Raw genomic sequence first — 23,337 nt, forward strand, 5'->3', positions numbered from 1 at the left:
TGGGTGGTGCAAATGGCTGCTAACCAAAAGGTTGTAGGTTTGAGTCCACTCAGAGTCACCTCGGAAGACAAGCATGGCGATCTACTTCCAACAACTGAGCCATTGAAAACCTTATGTGGTACGTGGGGTCGCCATGAGTCAGAGCTGACTCCACGGCATCTGGCTTTTCACAATGGCAAAACAACCAAACTATCAATGACGACACATCAACGCCCTCGACCATTATGTTTAAGACCTTAACATTTGACAGAGCAGGTCGGGACAAAACTCGTTCTGTAGAAGCGCCAGGAAGGCACTGACAAAGCCCTCCTCCCCCAGTGCCCCTCTCAGCCCACCACCTGGGAGCAGAAGACATCAGAGGTGTCCTTTAAGCCACTTCTCACCCACTCATCACACTAGCGGATTGCAATCTGCTCAGCCCACTCCTGAATCTCCCCCAGTTTTCCTTTTATCATTATCTCTGTTGTTATCTAAACATTTATCATCCTCAGGAAGATGCAAAATGCCAGTGCTGTCTGAATTCAAAATGCAAGGTCAACTGGAAACTGCGAAGCCATTTGGAAGCCTTTATTTTGGCGTTAACTAGAGAGCAAATGAAGCCCCATGAATGGCTTAATTAACCCTGCAAGCAGTAGCCGGCATTCTTCCCTGGTTTGTTGGGGCTTCCTCCATCTCTTTGGAAGCATTGTAGTCCCTCAGGTTATCATCCAGGACAAAGGAACCATTCTGTGGCCTCTTGGCACCATCCTCAGAGACGGAGAGGAGAACCGTAACCCAGGTGGTCATTAAGGACTATACATGAAGGCAGGTGGGGAAGCAGCTCCAGTTTGGAGGAATAGCCTCACCTAGGCCGGGCCTACCACAAACTGACTGTGTGATGGTCGGCAAGTTCCTGATCCTCTCTGAATCATTGTGGGGTCACTTGTGACGCAGGAGCCAGAACCATGACTACACTTCCTTGAGCACTCGGTATGTATCAGGTGCTATGCTAAAGACTTCAGACACAGTTTCTCATTTAAGGCTCAAACCCTTCCCACATGGAGGGGGCTATTATGACTCCATTTTACAGATGGGGAAACTGAGGTCCAGAGACATTAACTAACTTGCCCAAGGCTACACATCTAGCAAATGGCAAAGTGAGGATTCAACCCAGGCTGGCTGGCTCAGGCCCTCTGAAGCCACTGTGCTCTGTTGCATATTAAATGGCAGAACAGACTCAGGCTGTGGTGTCAGGTAAACCCGAACTTGGAGCTGGGCTCAACCTCTAGTTCCTCATCCTTGAAATGGGGATAACTGCAGCAATCTCACAGGGTTGCTACAGGGATTAAACAAAATGAAGCAACATAAAATACCTAATAGGAGCAAATATGCATATTCAGCAAACCCACAGGGCTCTCTCAATTTCTCAGTGTCCACACTTAGTAAGGGCTCAACAAAACCGAACCCAAAGCAAACCTCTTGCCATTGAGTTGATTCCGAGTCACAGCAACCCTTTAGGACAGAGTACAACTGTCCCATAGGGTTTCCAAGGAGCACTTGCTGGATTCGAACCGCCTACCTTTTGGTTAGCAGCCGAGCTCTTAACCACTGCGCCACCAGGGCTCCAGGGCTCAGTAAGTGTTAGTTAAAAGAAGAGCCGACCAATGAATGTGAGGAAGGGCTGGGCCAAACTCCACCCCAGACCTCTAGCCCGCAATCCCATGCCCCTTTCTCCAGGACCCCTCTCCAGCTCTTCACACCTGAGTTGGTGCCTCATAAGCCCTCTGCATCTGGCTCCCCAAAAGGCACCCCCACCATGGTTCCTGAGACCTTTGCCTCCCGCCTGGTGACCCACAGCCAGGCTCAGATCCCTCTGCTTCTCCTTCACAGTTACCCTTTCAGCATCACTTTTTCACTACCCCCCCCCCCACCCCCGCCACCAGCTCCCATGTGTTAACATTGGTGACTAAGCACTGCTTCCGCAGAGGGTGGCCACAACACTGCTCCTTCTACACCGTGACTCCATCCTCCTGGCAGGGCTTGTCTCATCTCCTCTCAGAATTGATCCCACTCAAACGTGTAAGGCCCTGCATGTAAGGAGGGATACAGCAGCAGACAGGACTCACTCCTGCCCTGAGGGGTGAGGCATCCTGCAAACAGGTCATCCCACCGGAGAGCCCCTGGGCAGCCTCTGGCATGGCTGAAAACAGCATTCCCTGCAGTTGGTACTCCTGGGAACACCCCCAGCAAGCTCCTATATGCACCATGTGATGCAAAGGACTGTCTCCACAGCCCTGCTCACAAGAGCCAAAACCCAGAACAAAACTCACCCCGAGGGAAAGAATTAACAAGAACAGCAGCGGAACCCAAACACACTGATGAGTGAGAAGAGCCAACTGCAGAAACCACGTCCATGATGCTACTTACATAAGAATCTGAGAACACACAGAACAGGACTGCAAAAGATGTCGAATAATGGCAATAAAGTGGAGCCCGGGTTCAGGGGCATGGTGCTTCTATGAAGGAAAGGAAGTGGAACAAGAAAAGGGGGCTTGCAGACTGTGTTTTTTATTTGTTCCCAAGACATGACCTAAAGCAAACCTGTCACATTGTTAACACCTGCTAGTCCTGGGTGGTAGGGAAGGAGCCCTGGTGGTCCAATGGTTAGGCACTCGGCCACTAACCGAAAGGTAGGCGGTTCAAACCCACCCGGGAGCTCCTCAGGAGAAAGACCTGGCAATCTGCTCCGATAAAGATTAAAGCCTAAGAAACCCCATGGGGCAGTTCTACTCTGTCACATGGGGTCACTACGAGTCAAAAATTGACTCCACGGCACCCAACAACAACAGGGTTATTAAGTGACCTTTTGTTACCTCTTGTTTTGTGTTTCAGATCTGAACAATTCATATTATGCAAGAAACTACCCCAAAACTCAGCAGCAGATTCCACAATTGGGTGAGACAACTCTCAAAGACAGCGGAAAGTGGAGGAAACCGCCAAGTGCTGGCCCAGAGCACAGACGGGTTCCAGCTGTCCATCACTTTAAAAGGGGCAGGGCTGCCTCCACCTTGGAGGTGCACCTCAGAGGTCCAGTGCTTCCTGGCCATAAAGGAGTGTGCTCTTCCTTCCGCATGACTCTGCCACCTCCTTGCTACTGAGAAGTCCCACAAAGCCGCACTTCAGCTCTCAACAGCTGCATGAGGGGCACCAAGCAAGGACAGTCATCCCATTGAGGGAGGAGGAGTCAGAGCCTCTCAAAGATTCCAAAACTTGTCCCAGCTGACTCAACAATCAGGCAACAGGAAGGCCTCCAAACCAGGCAGTGACTCGCACATCTGGTTTAGATTCAGGGTTTACTCTCTGTCGGGTTAGAAGAACAGGGACTAACAACTGGCCCAGTTTTACATCTCCTGGCATCTAATCTTCACAATAGCCAGCTTCACAAATAAGGAAGCAAAGGCCCAGAGAGGCCAAGCATCCCACACCAGGTCACACAGCCAGGAAGCCCAGAGCAGGCGCTGACATGGTCCCAGGTTTTCCGACATGCCCCACCACCCCCAGAGCATTTTTTCCACTGGGGAAATTCTTTTTATTAGGAGCATCCCCACTTTCCTGAACGTGCACCCAGGAGTTCCTGGAACCCAGGGAGAGCAGAAAGCTGGCAGCTTGCCAGTTAATGTTTATATGTTTACGTCAGCACCTCCTCCTGAGCCCAGTCCCCAACTTTCAAGTGACTCTGAGACCTCACCACCAGCAGCTACTCCTTGGTACAAGCTAGATAAGCCTCCATGGGGGAGGAGGGTCAGCTCAGTTCCTAGTAATCAGGTGGGACTTACCCTCTCTCCCCAGAATCCCCCCTCCCCGCAATGTGGGGTGATAGATGGTGGCGGCAAGGATGGGGGGAAAGCCCCCATTCCCAGCAACTGCCCAGGAAAACCAGCTATCAGAGAGGCGAACACTTTTACGAGGTTATGACACAAAGAAAAGGGGGAAAGGCCCGACCCCAGACCCCCTCCCTGGGAAGTAACCCACGTTCCAGCAAGATGACTGATGAGAAAGCAGCCAGGGCAGACTGGAACACAGCTCACAGCCAAGGCCCAGAGGCTCATGGCAGGCTCACCACCGCCCCTGAGTCCCGGGGTCCCGGGGACTGGCCAGGCTCTGGGCGCCTGCCCTTGACCAGCCTGGTCTAGCAAGGCCCAATGATCACGGCCATTTCCCTGCCCTGCTCTGGCTCCAACATCATAAACGATGGCATTTTCGCTGCCTGATTCTGGTCTCCAACACCATAGCCTTTCTGCCAAAGGTTCTAGCAGCAAGAAACAGAGACTACATCTTTGAAACTGTACCAGTCAGCAAAAGGCTACTCCTTTTATCTTGCCCCACTAGTCCTAAGTGAACACACCACTCAGGCCCTAAGGTCAGGATAATGGAAAGAAGGTTCCCATGTATGTTTTCAGATTTCTCCCACAGCCCCTTCCTCAGCTCCTCCTTTGGGCAGCTGAGAGTCCTTTCACAGCTTTACCCAATATGCTCTTCTTCTCCCCAGATGTCCTGACTGGCTTCCTCGGTAGCTCCAGGCCTCTCTTGGGGTAACCAGGCACTGAAGGGAGAGGCTCACGCTCACTCACCCTGGCCAGGGCCACCGTCCTGCCCCGCTACTTCAGAGTGTTTTGTGTCCTTGCTATAAAGCTCCAATTGCCTTCCAACTTGCTCAGGGATAACAGGAGGTCGGGGAAGGGGCAGGAGGTCAAACAGAGACCCTCCTGGAATCTGCTTCCCTCATTAACTTCCGAATTCCACAGGCCAGTGTTTTCTCAAGCCTTCCTACACTGAACACTCGCCGGAGAGAAGGGGGCTCAATCCTCACACCCCACAGGCTCCAGGTGGAAAAGCCAGGAGACTGCTCCTGGAGTGAGGGAGGGAGGCAGCCAGCGGCCCCCAGGCCCTCTGGGGCAGGAACTAATGTTTAGAGAGCAAATATTAACTGTCTAGCACTGGGTAAGAACTAGAGACTCAGAGGTGTTATTCACTTGCTGAGGAAGACAGTGAGGCTCAGAGAGGTTCAGTAACCTGAGCAAGGCCACACAGCCATGAAGCAGCAAAGCTTCAAATCCTGGTTTTGTTATGCTCCAAAGACAACATTCTTTCAATAATCGCAGCAATAAGGCAGGATGCTGAGTGACTGTGACAGCAGCTGACACAAATGAGGACCAGACCCCACTCAAATGAGTCCTTGAGGTTGTGTGTAACTCAGGGTCTGGACGGCATGCTCCACACTGAAAACTCTCTTAACTGATCCCCCTAAATTATCACTGAGGTTACCCCTTGCCAGTTCAGAACCTCCTGCGAAAATGCATGTGTCTTAAGATGTTATTATGGGTCAGTGTCAGCGTCTAAGACATAGCAGGTCCTCAATAAATACTTGCCAAATGAATGATAAGAGAACTAGCCATAGCCTTTTAGCTAAAAGACAAATTGACTCATAAAGAATATGACCTGTGAGTAAACATCATCTACAAGAGACCAAATGGTCAAAAATGACTCTAAAGCAGCGATGAGAAGGTAAGGGGGCAGGGAAACTAGAGTATTAGAAATGGTACAACCAGAACGGAATGAATGAAAATGATGACACATTGTGAAAAGTGTAACCAATATCAATGAATAATTTGTATAGAAATTGTTCAGTGGGAACCCAAGTTGCTGGGTAAACTTCTACCTTAAACACAATAAAATATTAAAGTCAATAAAGAGAACTAGCGTTGTGAAGGCCTTCTTCTGTATGTTCAGTAAAATTCCCAATGAAGACACTGTCCACAGGCGGTCAGCAAGCCTCATATAAACACTACATCTGGTAACATATTTTTTTTTTTCAGTGTTTATGATTCAGAAGCTGTTTCTCCCTCTCAAAGACGAACAACTTCCCGTCATTTAGATCAAGAGCAAACTACAGCCAATAAATCAATGGCCTGTTTTTATAAATAAAGTTTTATTGGAACATAGCCATGCCCAATCATTTACAGATTGTCTATCGCTGCTTTCCAGCTACAAAGGCAGAGGTGAGCAGTAGCTGTGACAGAGACCATATGGCTGGAAAGCCAAAAATACTGACTACAGAAGAAGTATGCCGATCCCTGATGTAGACACAAACATAGTTAGCCTACCCAGTGTGTTATGCTAACTAAAAAGCTGAACACTATGTTTAACGTTAAATTTTAGTATCTTGTTCATCCTCAACGTTTTTTTTGTTTGTTTGTTTCTCTATGGTTTTTATATGTTTCAATCTCCTAACTCCATTTTAACATTTTCCCTTAAAATAGCTAACATTCCCTAAATACATATTATATGCCAAGCACAGAATTAAGCCCTTCAGTGTGTTCTTATTTAATTCTCACAATAAACCTGGGAGGTGGGTAATACTGCCCCTGATCTACTGAGGAGAAATGAGGGAACAACTGAAGGAATGAGCCCTCAGTTGACTGCACAGTGGAAACATTTACTAGCTCGTAGTTCAGCCTTTAGAGAGTTAATACAGGGGTTGACTAGAAAGCTTGGGGTGCTCGATAAACAATGAAGTTAGCAGGGCCCAGATCAGTAGCCACAGACAATGCAAGGAGAACTGAAGGAGTATAATGGCACTGTCATTCCGGGATTCTTTTTGTTTTCAATCTGCTTCACACCAAGCTGGGCAGTCAGTTCATCTATATTGTCTGGGTTTAGGAAGGATCACAGTGGACTAAACAGCAGAAATGACATGAAGCCAGGACACAGAGCTACCCTGGCCGTGGGCTCAGAGATGCTCCATCCCCAGGGATGTGATCAGAGCTACAAGCAAGAGCACCGCAAATCCAAGTGTTACAGACAGGAATTGTGTCCCCCCACCCAGAGTATGCACTGTACATCTTAACCCCTATACCTGTGGATGTAATTCCATTAGGGAATAGTGTTTTATTTGTCATGTTAATGAAGCCATAGAGCCCTGGTGCTGCAGTGGTTAAAGCGCTCTGCTGCTAACTGAAAGGTTGGTGGTTTGAAACCAGTGGCTCCGTGGGAGAAAGGTATGGCAATCTCCTTCCGTAAAGATTTACAGAGTTGGACTCCATGGGGCAGTTCTGCTCTGTCCTACAGGGTCACTTTGAGTCAGAATCAACTGATAGCAGTGGGTTTGGGTTTGGTTTTTGGAAAGAGGCCATATCGGTACAGGGTGTGTCTTAAAATCATTCATTTTTGAGATATAAAAGGGGCAGATTGGGCATAGAAGCAAAGAAGCACAGATGGGGGAAGATAGATGCCATGTCACATGAAGACCACCAAGGAACCCAGAAACAGAAGCTGAAAAGAGACAAGGACCGTCTTCTCCCAGAGCTGACAAAGAGAAAAAGCCTTCCACTAGAGCTTGTGCCCTGAATTTGAGGGTAAGTGAAAGACGGAGACCCTCACAAGATGGATTGGCACAGTGGCTGCAATAATGGGCTAGGCCTAACAACGATTGTGAGGATGGCACAGGACCGGGCAGTGTTTCTTTCTGTTGGACATACAGTCACTGTGAGTCCGAACAGACTCAACGGCACCTAACAATAACAGCCTCCTAAACTGTGAGAAAATAAATTTGTTTGTTAAAGCTACCCACTTATGTTATTTCTGTTATAGCAGCACTAGGTAACTCTGACACCAAATGAGGACCTGCACCCCAAATTTGAGCCCTTTTCATGACTCACTTATATCCACTCTTCACCTTAATGTTTTCACAAAGTTGACTTTTCTAACTTAAATATCTACTTGACCTACAACCTAACAATAATATCTGCAAATTCCAGGTCCCGTGTGCCCACTGTGGACTTCTTCTAACTCAAATTAAAATAAACATAAAACAAATTTTAACAAGTGTGTCCATTTATAACCCAAAGTCGTCTTGCCTATCATCATCGGCACACTTCAGGGGACACTGGCAGAGCAGAAAGGGAAAGGGCCTTGAAGGCTGGCACCAGCTTCTCCAATCCTTTCCTGGAGACCCAGGCAGCTTTCTGGGCCTCTCTGAACCTCAGTCTCTTCATGTGTAAAAGGAGGACCACGCCCACCTCACCTGGGCAGAAGGTTAAAGGAGCCCACTCTAGGTTCCTAAAGTACCAGATACTAAACAAGGCCACCCTATAGAGCAGTCACACATGCAGTCACCATGAGTCAGAATCCACTTTATGGTAACTAACAACAGCTGTGCATCCAGAAGACCTGGTCTTCCAGGCTGGGCCTAGAGAATGAGTCTCAGCCCTGTTTTCATGGTGACCCTGTGCAGACCCCCAAGGGGTCCAGGCACCCCTATTGGGGAACAGGGCCCGGGGCGCGGAGCCAAGATCTCAGGGAATGCTGGCTGAGGTGTCTGGGGGGGAGGGGGGCCAAGCTGTGTCCCCCAGCCCCCTAGGACTAGCTAGTGCTGTCAATCATCATCTGTAAAAAAAACCAGGCCAGGCCTGCTCTCCACAGCAGCCAAAATAACAGGGCTCGAAGAGAAATGGGTCCTTCAAGTGGCCAAGGGCCGACTTGTGTGATCAGATCAGGGTACATTTGTGTGCTATGGGCAGAAATGTGAGCTGCCCACGAACACCCGAAGGGGAGTCTGGAGGAGTGGGCTCGCTCGGACGCCGACGCGAAGCAGCAGCAGCACCAGTGACTGCCGGGCCCAGTTTGCCCAGGACAGTCCCTGGGTGAGGATTCCGGTCCCCCTTTCATTTCTCAAAAATGCCCCCGCTTCAAGCTTTCTGATCAGGGACACAACAAATGGATCCTGATAGAAAGGGAGAAAAATATGGAACAGAACTTCACATTCTGGAGGTATCCCTCAGACTGTTGCCCTGAGATACTCTTTAAATCTTAAAGTCAAACTATCCCCTGAGGACCAACAACAACAAAAAAAACCCGTTGCTGCCGAGTCAATTCCGACTCATGGCCACCCTACAGGACAGAGCAGAACTGCCCCACAGGGTTTCCAAGGAGCAGCTAGTGGATTCAAACTGTAAACCTTTTGGTTAGCAGCTGAGCTCTTCACCACTGCACCACCAGGGCTCCATGAAGTCACCTTTAGTGCCAAAAGAATGTCACCCTTGAGTACTGCACTCTCTAAAAAATTATCTGTACGAGACCAAATGGACAAGAGTTACTCTAAAGCGCAGATGAGAAGGTTGAGGGGCAGCGAGACAAAGTTAACGGGAGTGAAACAACTAGAACGGAAGTAATGAGAATGTTGACAGAATGTGAAGAATGTAGCCAATGTCACTGAACGTCATGTGTAGAAACTGCTGAACGAGAACCTGTTCTGCTGTATACACTTTCACCAAGAATACAATAAAATAGTTAAAAAAAAAAGGGGGGGGGCCCAGATTAGAAGATAAATCAGAGGGTTTCCCTGTCCCTGAGGATACTGAGGCCCAGAGAGGGGCAGTGAGCTCCCCAAGGTCACACAGCTGCTGGGGGCCAAGACAGGAGCAGAAGAGCATCTCAGCCCCTGGCATTAAGGCCTAATGGCTCTGGGGTACGGAGCAAACCCTGGCTGTGAGCCCCGTGACACCTGCTTTGCCTCTCTGTGCCCCAGCCACTTCGAAGGTAAGAGAGATAACAGCTTACACCACAGGTCTGGTCCGAGGTTTGAATGGAGTAAGATTTCCGCGTGCCCTGCACAGAGCCTGGCTTAACAACAGTGGTCATGAGGGCATCCGTGTCCCCAGGGTGCAACCCCACAGACATCAGGCAGGAGCCCAGGAGGCCACAAAGGCGGGGAAGTTGGAGTCACAGTTCTCGCTACGACCACTGTGCATCTTCTGGTGCCTGAGCCAGCCCTCGCCCTCCCGTGAGCAGCTGAGATAATCAAGACCACCATGGACCACCACAATGGGTTGTTCTAGGGAGTAACCGATAAAACCAGAACAAACAGCGCTGTGGGCCATGTGATAAGTGAGGGCGCAGCTGCCACAATGGGGGCGGGGGATGGCAAGAAGATGAGCCAGAGGCCTGCAAAGGCAGAAGTGGAAGGAGAGCCCCATGCCTCGGTCTGCCCTGCTCATGTCTAGCTGAGACCCTGCGTTCCTCACCGCAGTGAGCCCAGCCCAAGCTCCCAGCCTGCAAAGGGCTCTCCAGATCATACAGCCCCCTCCCTGAAATGACCCTCTCCCTGCCCCTGCTCAGCCCCAGGGCACCTCTGTCTGGCAAGCACAGCACCTATCGCGATGTACTGCAAATCCTGCTTACCCAAGGGCAGGCTCCCCCAGACCCGAAGCCTCGAGGGCTGGACCGAGATCCCATCCCACCACCATCTCTGGTGCCCAGTGTGAAGCCTGCCTCCTCAATTCAGAAGCTGAGTCCATTATGGTGTGTCTGTCTCTCCTGACCACCACCCATCTGCTAGTGTGTCATACTATGGTGGCTTACATGCTAGGTCACCCATGGTGAACAAGTTTCAACGGAGCAGACAATCCAAGACAGACTAGGAACAAAAGACTGGCAATCTGTTTCTGAAAATTAGCCAGTGAAAGCTCTACGGATCACAACAGAACACTATATGACACAGTGCTGGGCAATGAGTCCCCTAGGTTGAAAGGCACTCAAAATACACAGTGGTCCAAGCAACGGACTCGAGTATACCAACAATTGTGAAGATGGTGCATGACCGGGCAACGTTTCATTATGCTGTACGTGCATCGCCATGAATCAGAACCGACTCGACAACAACGAACAGCGTATCTCCTGGAGCACCAGGAGTGCACTCAGCTCTGAGGGCCCCACAAACACACTCTGATGAAAACCCTGAAGGACGCGTCACGCTCCTCCTGCTGAAGTGGCACATGGTTCTGTGCAACAAGTGGTTCTTGGCTTCCTGTTCAGCCTTCTCCTGATAAATGTCTTTGGGCAAGTTCCTTGACCCCTTGGAGCCTCAAGCTTCCCAACTGTAAAATGGGGACACCATTGTCCACCTGGTGGACTTGCCAGGGTAAGTTACAGAGATGCTCAAAAAAGAGGCTGTATTCCTTTTGTCCGTCCGTTTAAAGAAAGCCAGAACACCCCGGGCCACATTCTTACCTGGCTACCAAGATGGAACAAATAAGGTGCTACTGTATATTTAGACTGTTAGCAAGACAGGCATATTTTCTGACCTCACAGAGAGATGGCTTTCTAGTGTGGGAGAAAGATGCAAAATCAAATAATCTGCACAATTAATATAAAACAATAAAACAGCTCAGCGTTGTGGAGAACAGCATGCGATAACCACGGACATGGTTTATATCAGGAGGGCAGGGAAAACCTCTTGAGAAAGTGCTGTCAGGCACGAGAGCAGGCCTGGGAGCCCAACCAAAATCAAAACCAGGCCCTGCCCCAACATAGTCTCGGAGCTCAACGCCAGGTGGCCCCAAGTGACCTGTGTGCCCATGGCACCTGTCATGGGAACTGCCACTCTCCTTCGGGGCAGCCCAGAGCCAAGGAGAACATCTGTCCGGAGGGAGCGGAGCTTCCAACCTCACAAGCTGCCAGGTCAGGGCCCGGGAGACCCGCCCCTCTGCCCTCAGCTCCAGCTCTCAGCAGCCTGTGCTGCCAAGCGCAAGCTCCGTCCCTCAGCTCGTGCCTGGTTCCTACTCCTGCCTGCCGCTGACCTGCCACTCAGCCTTCCCCTGAACCATGACCTGTACTCAACTGTCCACACTAACCAGCCATGCCCGGAGGTCGAAGTCCATGCTGCCCACCTGGCTCTGCCCAGAAGCCTTCCCCTAACCAGCATTACCCCTAGCATTTACTGAGCTCCTGCGGTGTGCCAGGCACAAATTAGTGTATACTTTGTGATTCAACACCAATCCTGTGAAGTGTGATAATACCTCACTCTGTTTAATAGGCGGAGTCCCTGGGTGGTGCAAATAGTTAATGTATTCGGCTGCTAATCGAAAGGCTGGAAGTTCAAGTCCACCTAGAGGCACCTTGAAAGAGAGGCCTGGAAATCTACTTCCAAAAAATTAGCCACTAAAACCCGAGGCAGCACAGTTCTACTCTAACACACATGGGGTCACCACGAGCCAGAATCGATTCAACAGCAACTGGGAGTGGATTGAATAGAGAAGGGAAAGGAGCGCAGCAGCAACTTCCCAGAGTCACATGGTGGGTATGTGTAAGAGATTCAAACCCAGGTCTGTCTGGTCCACAGATACTCTGTTAACACTCAACTCTGGCAGCCCTAACCATAGGGTCTTGAGTTGTTTATAGCTCTAAGCATGATGCCAAGAAATCATCCCCTACGTATTTTCCCCCAGTTAATCTCCAAGGCAGGGGCTGCCAAATCTTAGTTCACTCGTCCTTCAGCACGGGAGACTATGTTTGTGTGCTGGGTGCTATAGTGTACCTGGGAGACACAGAGCCACGCAGAAGAGGCCCCTGCCTTCAAGGAGGTCACAGTTTAGCAGACGGAGATAGACACCTGAACCAGAAAATCCATAAACTGGACAGGTATTATCCACAAGTCAGCACAGAGAACAGTGGCAGCTCCCAGAAGCCATCTTTCCATTTCCATCTGCCTCCGCCAAGCTCCCAGCACCACGCCAGACATGCAGCGCGCACTCATTAAATGCTAGCTCCCTTTGACAGCTGCCCCAGGCACTGTGAGCCCCTACTACCCAGCCAAGAGAGTCATACCTAAAGCCCAGAAAAGAGCTTGACAGAAGATGCGTGAGACTCACGAACGAGGAGGAGACAGACGAGGACTTACGTTTCACAGGGTGCCCCCAGAGGAAGCTGGCAGAGACTCAACCAAACATCCCTGCCCAAGACCAGGACAGAGATCTCCGCCTTGCTAGGAAGCTTGGTTCTGTCCCCTGCAGGTATCCAGGCTGCAGGAATCCACGTGGAACTGACCAAGGGCCTGTCTTCAAACCATTTTTAGCATCCAGAAATGTGCGAGTGTGCAGAATTCCACAGCATGCTTCCACCAGCATTATTCCCCGGGCAACCAAATATCACTGTAAATCCATCAGGCTCAGAAAATCCGTGAACAAGGCTCCATACAACTGGCAGGCATCTTTTTAATTCCCTTCTGGTCAAAAGATCAGCTCCAGGCCTGGTAGAAGGAAAAAAAAGCTTGTCACAATCATGTACTCAGAGCAGTAGTAACTCTTCCTTCTGTATGACCCCAGCCCCGAGGGCTGGTATTCTCTAAAGACTGAAAGAGGAACTCGCTAAAAATCATTTTCTATAATGCTGGCACCAAACAAAGGTAGGCTGGGGGTCCACAAAGCACCAAGGACATCTCAGACGACAACATGCATCTGTTTAGGGCGCCTCCAAACTAATGTGGGGGAGTTCCTGGGTGGTGCAAATGGCTAATGTGCTCAGGTGCTAATCAAAAGGTTTCAGTCCACCCAGAGGTGCCTCAGAAGGAAGGCCTGGCAATCTACTTCCAAAAAATCAGCCATTAAAAACCCTGCGGAGCAGAGTTCTACTCTGACACACATGGGGTCACCGTGAGTCAGACAACTCAGCAGCAACTGGTACTGGCAAACCACCCCATGTGGGCAGAGGCGACTGTGGTTCTTTCGTTGTAAAGGCAAAAGAAAAGCCCAGAAAGGGGGGTGATTGCTTACGGAGTTAACAGCAAAGCCAGAACTGGCACACAGCCCTGGGCTCCCCCGCAGCAGGGAGCGGTCCAGGCAGTGAGCCGAGGGGGTTTAGGTCAGCTGGTAGGAAGCGGTTCTTTGTTTTCTTTCTTTTTAAGGACAACCACAAAACCCTGGCATCCTTCCAGCCTTGTCCAGCACTGTGAGCAGCGCTGTGAGCATCTTCAGGGCAGGGTGTGAGGCCTGTTACTTTTTTGTTCATTCACTCAGCAACTACCAAGCACCCAGTGGGTACCAAGCGCTGTTCCAGGTATCCAGGGATAACTTTTGTCTTTCCAACCCAGCATGCTTACATTATTCCAAAGATAACTGAGTAACAAATAGATCCACAGCACACAGGGCTTGAGGGCCAACCATTTGCCAGCCCACACCTATAACGATAACTGTCCTTTATTGGAGTTCCTGGGTGATGCAGTTAACATGCTCAGCTGCTCACTGAAAGGTTGGAGGCTGGAGTCCACCCAGAGGTGCCTCAGAAGAAAGGCTTGGTGATCTACATCCAAAAAAATCGGCCACTGAAAACCCTACAGAGCATGGGTCTATTCTGACACACAGGGAATTGATTAGACAGCAGCTGCTTTGGGTTTTTTGTTGTTTTTTTTTTTTTCTTCTGGTCCTTCACTGGGTACCTACTACTCACCCTGCTAAAAGCTCTGCCCCCACCATCTGATATGCTCTCCCAGGGACCCTGCAGCTACGGCACCTATTTTGCAGATGAGGAAACAGGAGCACAGACAACTACTTGCTTCAAATTAGTAAACGCGGAACGCGAATCTGAAGCTACAGGGTCTGTCTTTCACGTCTGCACCCTTATCCACCTCTCTTCTATGTGAGCAGCACTGCGCTTGGTGCTTAACACACAGTATTTTATTTACTTCAACTGCAACAGCTCTCCTTGTCCCATTTAAGTCCACCTGACACAGCCTTTAGCCCAAGAGAAAGCTGGGTGTCAATGGAAACTTTCTGTCTAAAAGCTGCCGCTAAGACAGTAGTAAAGAACAGGGGTTAAAATCTTAAGGTTTGAAGTCAGACTACCTAAGTTACTGTGGAGAAATTTTTTAACCCTTAGTTTCCTTCTCTGTAACACAGGGGTAAAGAACATCGACTTCCTTCACAGAACTGCTGTGGGACGGAGATACAATAATCCACAGAAAGCACTTGGCACGCTGAAGGGCACGGACTAGGAGGGCAATGTTAGCGATTACTGCAGGCGTCAAACAGAAGACGCCTTCTGCGAGCCGAAGGCAGAACTACACCAGCACTGTCACATGTCCCTTCATTCCTCAGCTCTTAACACCATCACATGAGCTGTCAGCCCGGAGCAGCTGGCCCAGGAGCGGCCCCATCCCGGGATTTCAGGGCTGGAGTGTGCTCAGCAAGAAGGGCTGCTTAGAGCAGGAAGGGGAGTGGTGATTTATGGCGCCGTTAATAGCAGGAGAGAGAATAGGAATACAGATGTTAAATATTTACTGAGGCCCGCAGGCAAGTTTGAAGCCAAGTTTGTTTTGTCAGGGTCGGGTCCATTAAAGTTCTGTCACCTGAGGAAGAATTATTACATGGTCTGCTGAGTATTACTGCAGCAAAGTGGTGGTCCCTGACCAAGGGCGGCGGCAGTGTGGGCCCTCAGGTAACAAGGGTGCCACCACTCCCTCAGTCGCCAAGGCTGCACGACGCGGGTGCTGTATACCACGACTTCTGTTATCATCAAATGGGGTGCTGCTCTCTCAGGGAGCATTTCGTGTCTCTGCTGCTTCCTGGCTGTGTGACTCCTTGCAGGTCACCCGCTCTCTACAGCAGAGTGGCTAAAAGCAAAAAGACGGTTGATACCAAGGACTGGCTTCCACATGCGACAACTGGAGCTCTCAAGCGCAGCTGGTGGGCAGACCTTCTGAAGAAAAACAACCACTTTGGGAAAGTGTTCTGCACTATCTAAACCAGAAAAACAAAAACTCATTGCCGTGGAGGCAATTCCGACTCATGGTGAGCCCATGTGTGACAGAGTAAAACTGTCCCATAAGGTTTTTTTGGCTGTAATCTTTATAGAAGCAGATCCCAGACCTTTCTTCCACAGCGATGCCAGGGGTGGGGGGTTTCGAACCGCCGACTCTACGAACGTGGAATACCTATGCATACCCGATGACCCAGCAAGTCTGCTCCTAGGTAAAAGCCCACAGGTATGTCTACACGTGTTCACCAAAAGACATGTCCAAGGATGTTCACCGCAGCTCTAAACATAGAAGCTCAACACTGAAAACTACTCAAACACCGTCAACACCAGAATGCATTTTTACATCACACAAACATGGAATATCTACAGCAATGACAATGATCAACAACCACACACAATATATGAATACATCTCCCAAATTTTGAGTAAAAGAAGCCAGACCCAAACCAAATCAAACCCATTGTAGAACTGGTCCATAGGGCTTTTCTGGCTGTAATCTTTATGGATTTATTCCTCAATGAGATGGATTGACACAGCGGTGACAACAAAGGGCTTAAACATAGCAACAATTGTGAGGATGGCACAGGCCTGGGCAGGGCTTCATTCTGTTGTACACAGGGTCACTATGAGTTGGAACAGACTTGACGGCACCTGAGAACAACAGCAACAATCTTTATGGAAGCAGACCGCCAGGCTTTTCTTTGGCAGTGCCATTGGGTAGGTTTGAACTGCCAACCTGTACATTAGTAATCGAGTACAAACTATTTGTACCACCTAAAAAAAAAAAAAAAGCCCATTGCCATCAAGTCGGCTCTGACTCATAGTGACCCTACAGGACACAGTAGAACTGCCCCATGGAGTTTCCAAGGAGCATCTGGTGGATTTGAACAGCCGACCTTTTGGTTAGCAGCTGTAGCACTTAATCACTATACCACCAGGGTTTCCAAGAAGCCAGACACACACACAAAAAAAATTTTTTTTTTTTTTCATTTTAGTTATTAAAAAAAAAAAAACCTGTTGCCTTCGAATTGATTCTGACTCACAGCAAACCTATAGGGCAGAGCAGAACTGTCCCATGGGGTCTCCAAGGAGCAGCTGGCAGATCTGGACTGCCGAGCTTTTGGTTAGCTCGCTATAGCACTCAGCTACTTAGTTATAGTAAGCACATACGCAGACTAAACTCATCTATGCTGTTAGAAGCCAGGACGTGGTTATCCTGGGGATGGGGGACAGTTGGTGATGAGAAGAGGTCATGAGAAGCCTACAGAAATGACGGTAAATGTTCTATTCATCTAGGTGCCGGTTTCACAGGAATGTCCAGTTTGTGAACACATACCAGGCTGTATACACGTCCCTAGGTGGTACAAGAAAACCCTGGTGGCGTAGCGGTTAAGAGCTATGGCTGCTAACGAAAAGGTCATCGGTTCGAATCCACCAGGTGCTTCCTGGAAACTCTATGGGGCAGCTCTACTCTATCCTGTAAGGTCACCATGAGTCAGAGCCAACTTGATGGCAACGGGCTTGTTTTTTGTTTAGGTGGTACAAATAGTTTGTACTTGACTGCTAACCTACAGGTTGGCAGTTCAAACCTACCCAATGGCACTGCCAAAGAAAGGCCTGGCGGTCTGTTTCCATAAAGATTGTTGCTGTTGTTCTCAGGTGCTGTCAAGTCTGTTCCAACTCCTAGCGACCCTGTGTACAACAGAATGAAACCCTACCCAGGCCTGCGCCATCCTCACAATTGTTGCTATGTTTAAGCCCTTTGTTGCCACCGCTGTGTCAATCTATCTCATTGAGGAATAAATCCATAAAGATTACAGCCAGAAAAGCCCTATGGACCAGTTCTACGCTGTAACACATAGGGTTACCATGAGTCTAAAATGACTCAACAACAATGCATTTTTGGTTTTTTTAATCAAGTTCTATGTATACTTACAATATGTATACTTTCCTTATGCATATTACTTCAATAAAAAGAGTTAAATTTTCTTAAATTATGAAGTGGTGTCTCCCATAGTACTGAAGACATTGGAACACGCCCTCAAGGCTTGGGAACGGGCAGCATCCAGCTTCCCTGCCCTGTGCGATTCTCACGTCCGGCTGCCTGAACGCTGACCCTGCCTCACAAGTGCTGAGGGCCATGGCAAATGAACCAGGATGGGGAACACTGAGTAAGTATGTCCTGGCCCAGTGACATGGACTCGCCCCACAAGCAAACACAGATCCAACCCCATTCTCTCAGCTGAGCTCCTCTCCTCTTTGCCTCCAAGGCTGTCAGGCCCAAATGTGTCACTTCCTTTTTGACCTTCTCTACCAGGTGTTTCCACCAGCTGAGCTTCCTGAAGAGGACATTTTGAAGAAAAATAAAAAGCTGGCTGCCTCTATTTCTACCCAACACCAAGAGAGGATCTTTTCCCATCAACTGCACCTAAATACAGAATGGACAGCTGCACATGACAGAGAGAGATGGGTGCGTCCACAGCAAGAAAACCAAAGGTATCCTGACTTGGCACCAACCACCAAACCAGTTACCATCGCGCTGACCCCAAGTCAGGCCGACCCCACGTGCGTCAGAGTAGAACCTGCACTCCACGGAGTTTTCAACGGCAGATTTTTCGGAAGTAGATTGCCTGACCCATCTTCTAAGGCGTGTCTGAGTGGACTCAAACAAACCTTCAGCCTTTTGGTTAGCAGCTGCACTAAGGAGTTGGTAGACGGCTTGCACCACCCAGGGCCTTCTGAGTTGTCACAGACTGGAAACCCAAGGACAAGGTACAGAATTCAGAAGGTTGCGTGAGGCAGCCCCAGCATCAGTTGTGTGAGGAACACAGTTTATGTGTGGTGGCAGCCAAGGCAAGATCTGTCCGTGTGTGCATGGCTGTCTTCCTTCCCTCTTTGCTTCTATTTCTCCCTGACTCTGTGTGCGTGTGTTTCTCTCTCTCGCAGAAGTGATCAGTCACGTTGTTAATTTTAGTACCAGCAAGAGTCAGCAGATGTTGACTATCACACCTCTGAAATCTAGCCAAGGGGCAGCAACACTAGCTGCAGGAGACGGTAACAGTTCTGTGGGGTAAGACTCCAGTCATTAAATCTCACAATCCCAGCTTGCCACAGGCCCTGCCTCCCATTCTCTTCCTTTCAGGTGTGTGAGGTAAGGTTTCTTCACATCTGATACCACAAAGGAAGGGAGAAGCAGCAATTCCTCTGATTTCTCTGTCATCCCCCAAAGACCTGGTGCTTCGAAGATCTGCTCCCAGAGAAGGCGGGAGCTGTGTGCCTCTGGACAGACTCTATTTTTGCTTAATTCACTTCCTCCCTAAAGTGCGCTGGGAGATGAGGGTCAGCGGCTTTGGAATTCGCAGCTCTTACAGCACAAACTCCCCGTTGCGCTCACTGGATACCTGATTCAGGGGATGCGTGAGTGAGGGGGACCAAGGGGGAGCTTGGAGGCCAAATACACCAGCGTGTGTGAACACCAGTCCAGGTCTGTCACTGGCTGTGTGGCCCTTAAGCTCTTTTTGAAAGTGTTTTCTCATCTGCTTAATTCTGAGGATTATATGTGGATGAGAAACCACATATACAGAGGGTGCAGCACCCGCACCTGCACAAAGTCAGCTTGTAATACAAGCAGAGAGCTCAGCACCCAGGCTCTATAGTCACCAAATGCTGTCGAGTGGATTCCCACTCATGGCGAACCCATGTGTGTCAGAGTAGAACAACGCTCCACAGGGATTACAATGGCTGATTCTTCAGAAGACTGCCAGGCCAAGTGTGTTAACTGTTGGCACCACCCGGGGAACTTCTCAACAGCACAGAACTACTATGATTGTTGTCATCCCCATGCGCTGGACTTGGGAGACACCAACTGAATCCAGTCGTGCTAACTACGCTGTGAAGGGTTTCATGAGTCCCTGTACTGGGCCAGGCACTGTAGGGCTGCACCAAGAGGAGCTGATGTCGCGTGAGGCCTTCCCCTGCCAGGCACCTTCACCTGCTCACAGCTCTGACAGGTTCGCTGAAGAGAGCCATTCTTTAAACACTGACATTCACATTTCCTGCTGACTCCAGAAGCCGATTTATGTCCTGCAAAGCACCTGGGAATTCACCAGGTGTTCAATAAATGTTTACTAGCATGGCGAGCAATTAATTATGGCTATGTATTGAGTCCACCACCCACCTGTCAGTTTGTCGTACTACAGTGGCTTGTTTGTTGCTACGATGCTGGAAGTTGTCCCATCAGTATTTCGAATACCAACAGGGTCAACCATGGTGGACAGGTTTCAGGGAAGCTTCCAGACTAAGATACACTAGCAAGAAAGGTCTGGCAATCCAATTCCAAAAATTAGCCAATGAAAACTCCATGGATCACAGCAGAATATTGTCCAATACAGTGCTGGAAGATGAGCCCCCTAGGATAGAAGGCACTCAAAATACACAGTGGCTGCAACAATGGACCTGAGCATAACAACAATCATGAAGATGGTGCAGGACAAGCAACATGTTGTTCTTTTGTACATGGGGTCACTGTAAGTCAGCAACTAACAACATACTGAGTACTCACTACAGCAGACACTTGCTAAGAGCTGGAAATGACCTCAAACGAGAAAGACGTGTTCCCTGCCTTTACAGGACTTTCTGTCTATACCAAACAACCCAGAGAAGGAAACATGCAGACAGTGCACATGCCTACACCAGATTTGTTTGGTGATGCTCAGGGCACATGGAGGGGTGGGAGGAACCGGGGCAGAGGAATGGCTAGGCTTGATGAGTGACAGAGGTCCCAGCATGTCAGAGCACGAGAAACCTCGGAAATAAACTGGTCCAATGCCTTCACAAAACTGCAGGGGAGCATGGCCCAGGGAAGGGAAGCAATTTGCCCAAGATCACCCAGCAGATGCAGAATGAGAACCAACCTCAAGCGAGAACAGTGGGCTGGAGGCAGAGTGCGGAGTGAGGACCTGTTCCTCAATGTGGTAGGCGTGTCAGCACTCGGCAGCAGAAGAGAGGCCCAGCCAAGTGGGTAATAATTGCATTTCCTGAGCACTTGCTATATCCATTCATGTAATCCCCAACAATACTACGAGGTATGAACTCACAAGCAAGAGCACTGAGCACAGCAGGGTAGGACTCTGCCCAGACCCAGACAAATGGTAACGGACACAGCTGAGACCAGAGCCCAGGCTCTCTGCCTCCAGAGCCTTCTTCCTTAACTACTAGGCTGTTCTCCCTTAGGAAGATGCTGTGGTGGGAAAGACTGGGGGCAGGGTGGCAGGCTAAGAACCTTCTGGAAAGATATGGGGAGGATAGGGGCTCTGTTGCTGGAAACGACAATACGCAGAAATCCAGGGACATCTGCCACATCCATGGCAGAAGCTGATCAGAGTGGCCCACGGCAGCAGCAGTAAGGCCCTCAAGTCACCTATGACATGCTTCTCCATGCTGGCTCCTTGGCATGGTGGAAACTGTATTCAGGTGTGGCCTGAGGCCATAACACCATTCCCACCAGGCTCAGGGTTGCTTCGAAGCCTGATGGCTTCTCCCACCCTGGAAGTGAGAAGACAAATGCCCCTGGAGACACCTGTGTGTGGCATCCAGGTAGAGCTTGGGCACTTCTCATAAACAGTCCTATAGATGCACCCACTAGGACTGAGCCCCCAAAATTCACGGGGATATGACTGGCCTAAAAAAGGATTCCTAGTGGGTGGGAGGAAACCTTGGTGGTATGGTGGTTAAGTGCTATGGCTGCTAACCAAAAGGTTGGCAGTTAGAATCTACCAGGCACTCCTCGGAAACTCTTTGGGGCAGTTCTACTCTGTCCTATAAGGTCACTATGAGTCGGAATCGACTCAACGGCAAGTGGTTTTTGGTTTTGGTTTAATGGGTCGGATTGGAGCCCTGGTTGCACAGTGGTTAGGCATTTGGCTACTAACTCAAAGGTAGCCAGTTCAAATCCACCAGCAGCTCTGCAGGAGAAAGAAGTGTACTGGGCTTCTGTCAAGATTTCAGCCTTGGAAACCTTATGGGTCAGCTCTATTCTGTTCTATAGGGTGGCTAGGAGTTGGAATCAACTCAACGGCAATGAGTTTTAATGGGTTTTTAATCTTTATAGAAGCAGATTGCCAAGTCTTTCTCCTGCAGAGCCGTGGGTAGGTTCGAACCACCAACCTTTGGGTTAGCAGCTGAGCGCTGAACTGCCTTCAGCCACACACTAAACAGCTGCAAACCCTTGCACTTCAACGCTTTGAGTCAATGTCTCTGTCTGCAAACTAGGCTTGTCTTGCAGAGGTAGGGGAAGATCAGAGACAACACAGCGGAGCCCCCACACACAACAGGCCCTCCACGAAGGAGAACCTCCCCTGTTTAGTCGGTACTCACCTCCACTTTCCTTTACCCCACAGCTTGAAGGTGATTAACATACCAAAAGGAGCTGAGACAAGTCCGGAACGCTTTCCCTCTATAATTGACAACCCTTCAACGTTTGGGTTTCTTTAAACTTCCTTTGTTTGGCCTTGCCCACAAAACCCCTCTAGGGAAAGATCAGCAGAGTCCCGAAAATCAATCACATCCCCGTGAACAAAAGGGGCAAAGTGCCATGAAGCCAAGCCACCCCACAAGGGACTCAAGGAGACAGTTGTTTACAGACCAGCAGGACCTACCCTAGGAGGCTCATGACACAGGGCACGGAGAGGGAAGTTCCAGGATACACATGTTCTCTACGAAATTAACTGAAGGAGACTCACGATCTCACAGTGGTTCCTGCAGGAAAGCACTTAACCTTCATTAGGAGAGAAAGCACACTGAAGGGCTAAGATAAAACGTGGTCCCCAAACCGCAGTGGAGCACTAAGAACTTCTGGGATGCTCCACAGGCCAGGTGGGCTCTAAGAGGTATGTAATTTGGGAAAACGGAAAACGACCTTCGGGAGTAGAGGTGGTGCTCAAAATAAGGAGGGAACCGCATTTATTAATCACCAATCCCAGAAGAAGCCCCTTAAAATTCCCATTTAATCCCAATAACCCTTACAATCAGAGAGGTGAACTTTAGATCCCAAAATTATAGGAATGGAAGCGGAGGGAGGGTAGGCACCTTATCCAAAGTTACCAAGGGGGCAAGAGGTGGATTCAAACTCAGGACAGCTGACTGTAAATCTCCCCCAGGCCCTTCGCTGCACCAAATCCTGTCTCGCTTTAGGACTGGGGTCCCGTTTAGAGCACCCTGAGCCACACTCCTTGGGGGTGGGGAGTCAGTTTCCTCAGCATGGGCCCGTTTCCTCCAGAACAAGCTTCCTGCCGTGCCAGCCCTCTCCACATCCCACCACACCACACATTCCATAAACACCACCTTTGTTCCGACTGGTCTTTAACACCTGGATTAGCTGGGCTTCCGGGAGGTCATGCGCCTGACTTCGGAATGTACTTGACTTTCACGCAAACAGGTCTTTACTCCGAGTCACACGGGCGAGTTTCACTGAGTAAACTTCTCCAGCCATCCTCCTCACCCAGGGGATCCAGATAAATCCAAGGTAAGGGAGGCTGGGAGGAAGAGGGGGTGAAACAAATTCAACAGCCCTAGAACCAGGAAGGAGTTCCACTCCAAGGTCCCCCAAATGCTCTGCGGAGGAAACTTCCAGCAAGATATCTGGGGAAGCTTACACTATCCCCGCTCACCCTCATCAGAAGGCAACCCCACTTAAGTCCCACCTCGTCAGCATCTGAGAGCCCAGGAGATGGGAAGAATTACGGGCAATACCAATGTTATCTAGGGAAAGAA

The 23,337-nt window shown here is 49.6% G+C and overlaps 1 long non-coding RNA gene across 19 annotated transcripts in view; it reads right to left on the reverse strand.

The window, feature by feature from the left end:
* The window catches only part of LOC126058859 (uncharacterized), a 231,464-nt gene that overhangs the window by 130,538 nt on the left and 77,589 nt on the right, over positions 1–23,337 (reverse strand). For all 19 annotated transcript variants that reach the window (XR_007513318.1, XR_007513305.1, XR_007513302.1 and 16 more), the window contains exon 2: positions 12,716–13,063. This is a non-coding gene — a long non-coding RNA (uncharacterized LOC126058859). The remainder of the gene's footprint in view (positions 1–12,715; positions 13,064–23,337) is intronic.

Source organism: Elephas maximus, chromosome 15, assembly GCF_024166365.1.
Source record: "Elephas maximus indicus isolate mEleMax1 chromosome 15, mEleMax1 primary haplotype, whole genome shotgun sequence".
Classification (NCBI taxonomy): domain Eukaryota; kingdom Metazoa; phylum Chordata; class Mammalia; order Proboscidea; family Elephantidae; genus Elephas; species Elephas maximus.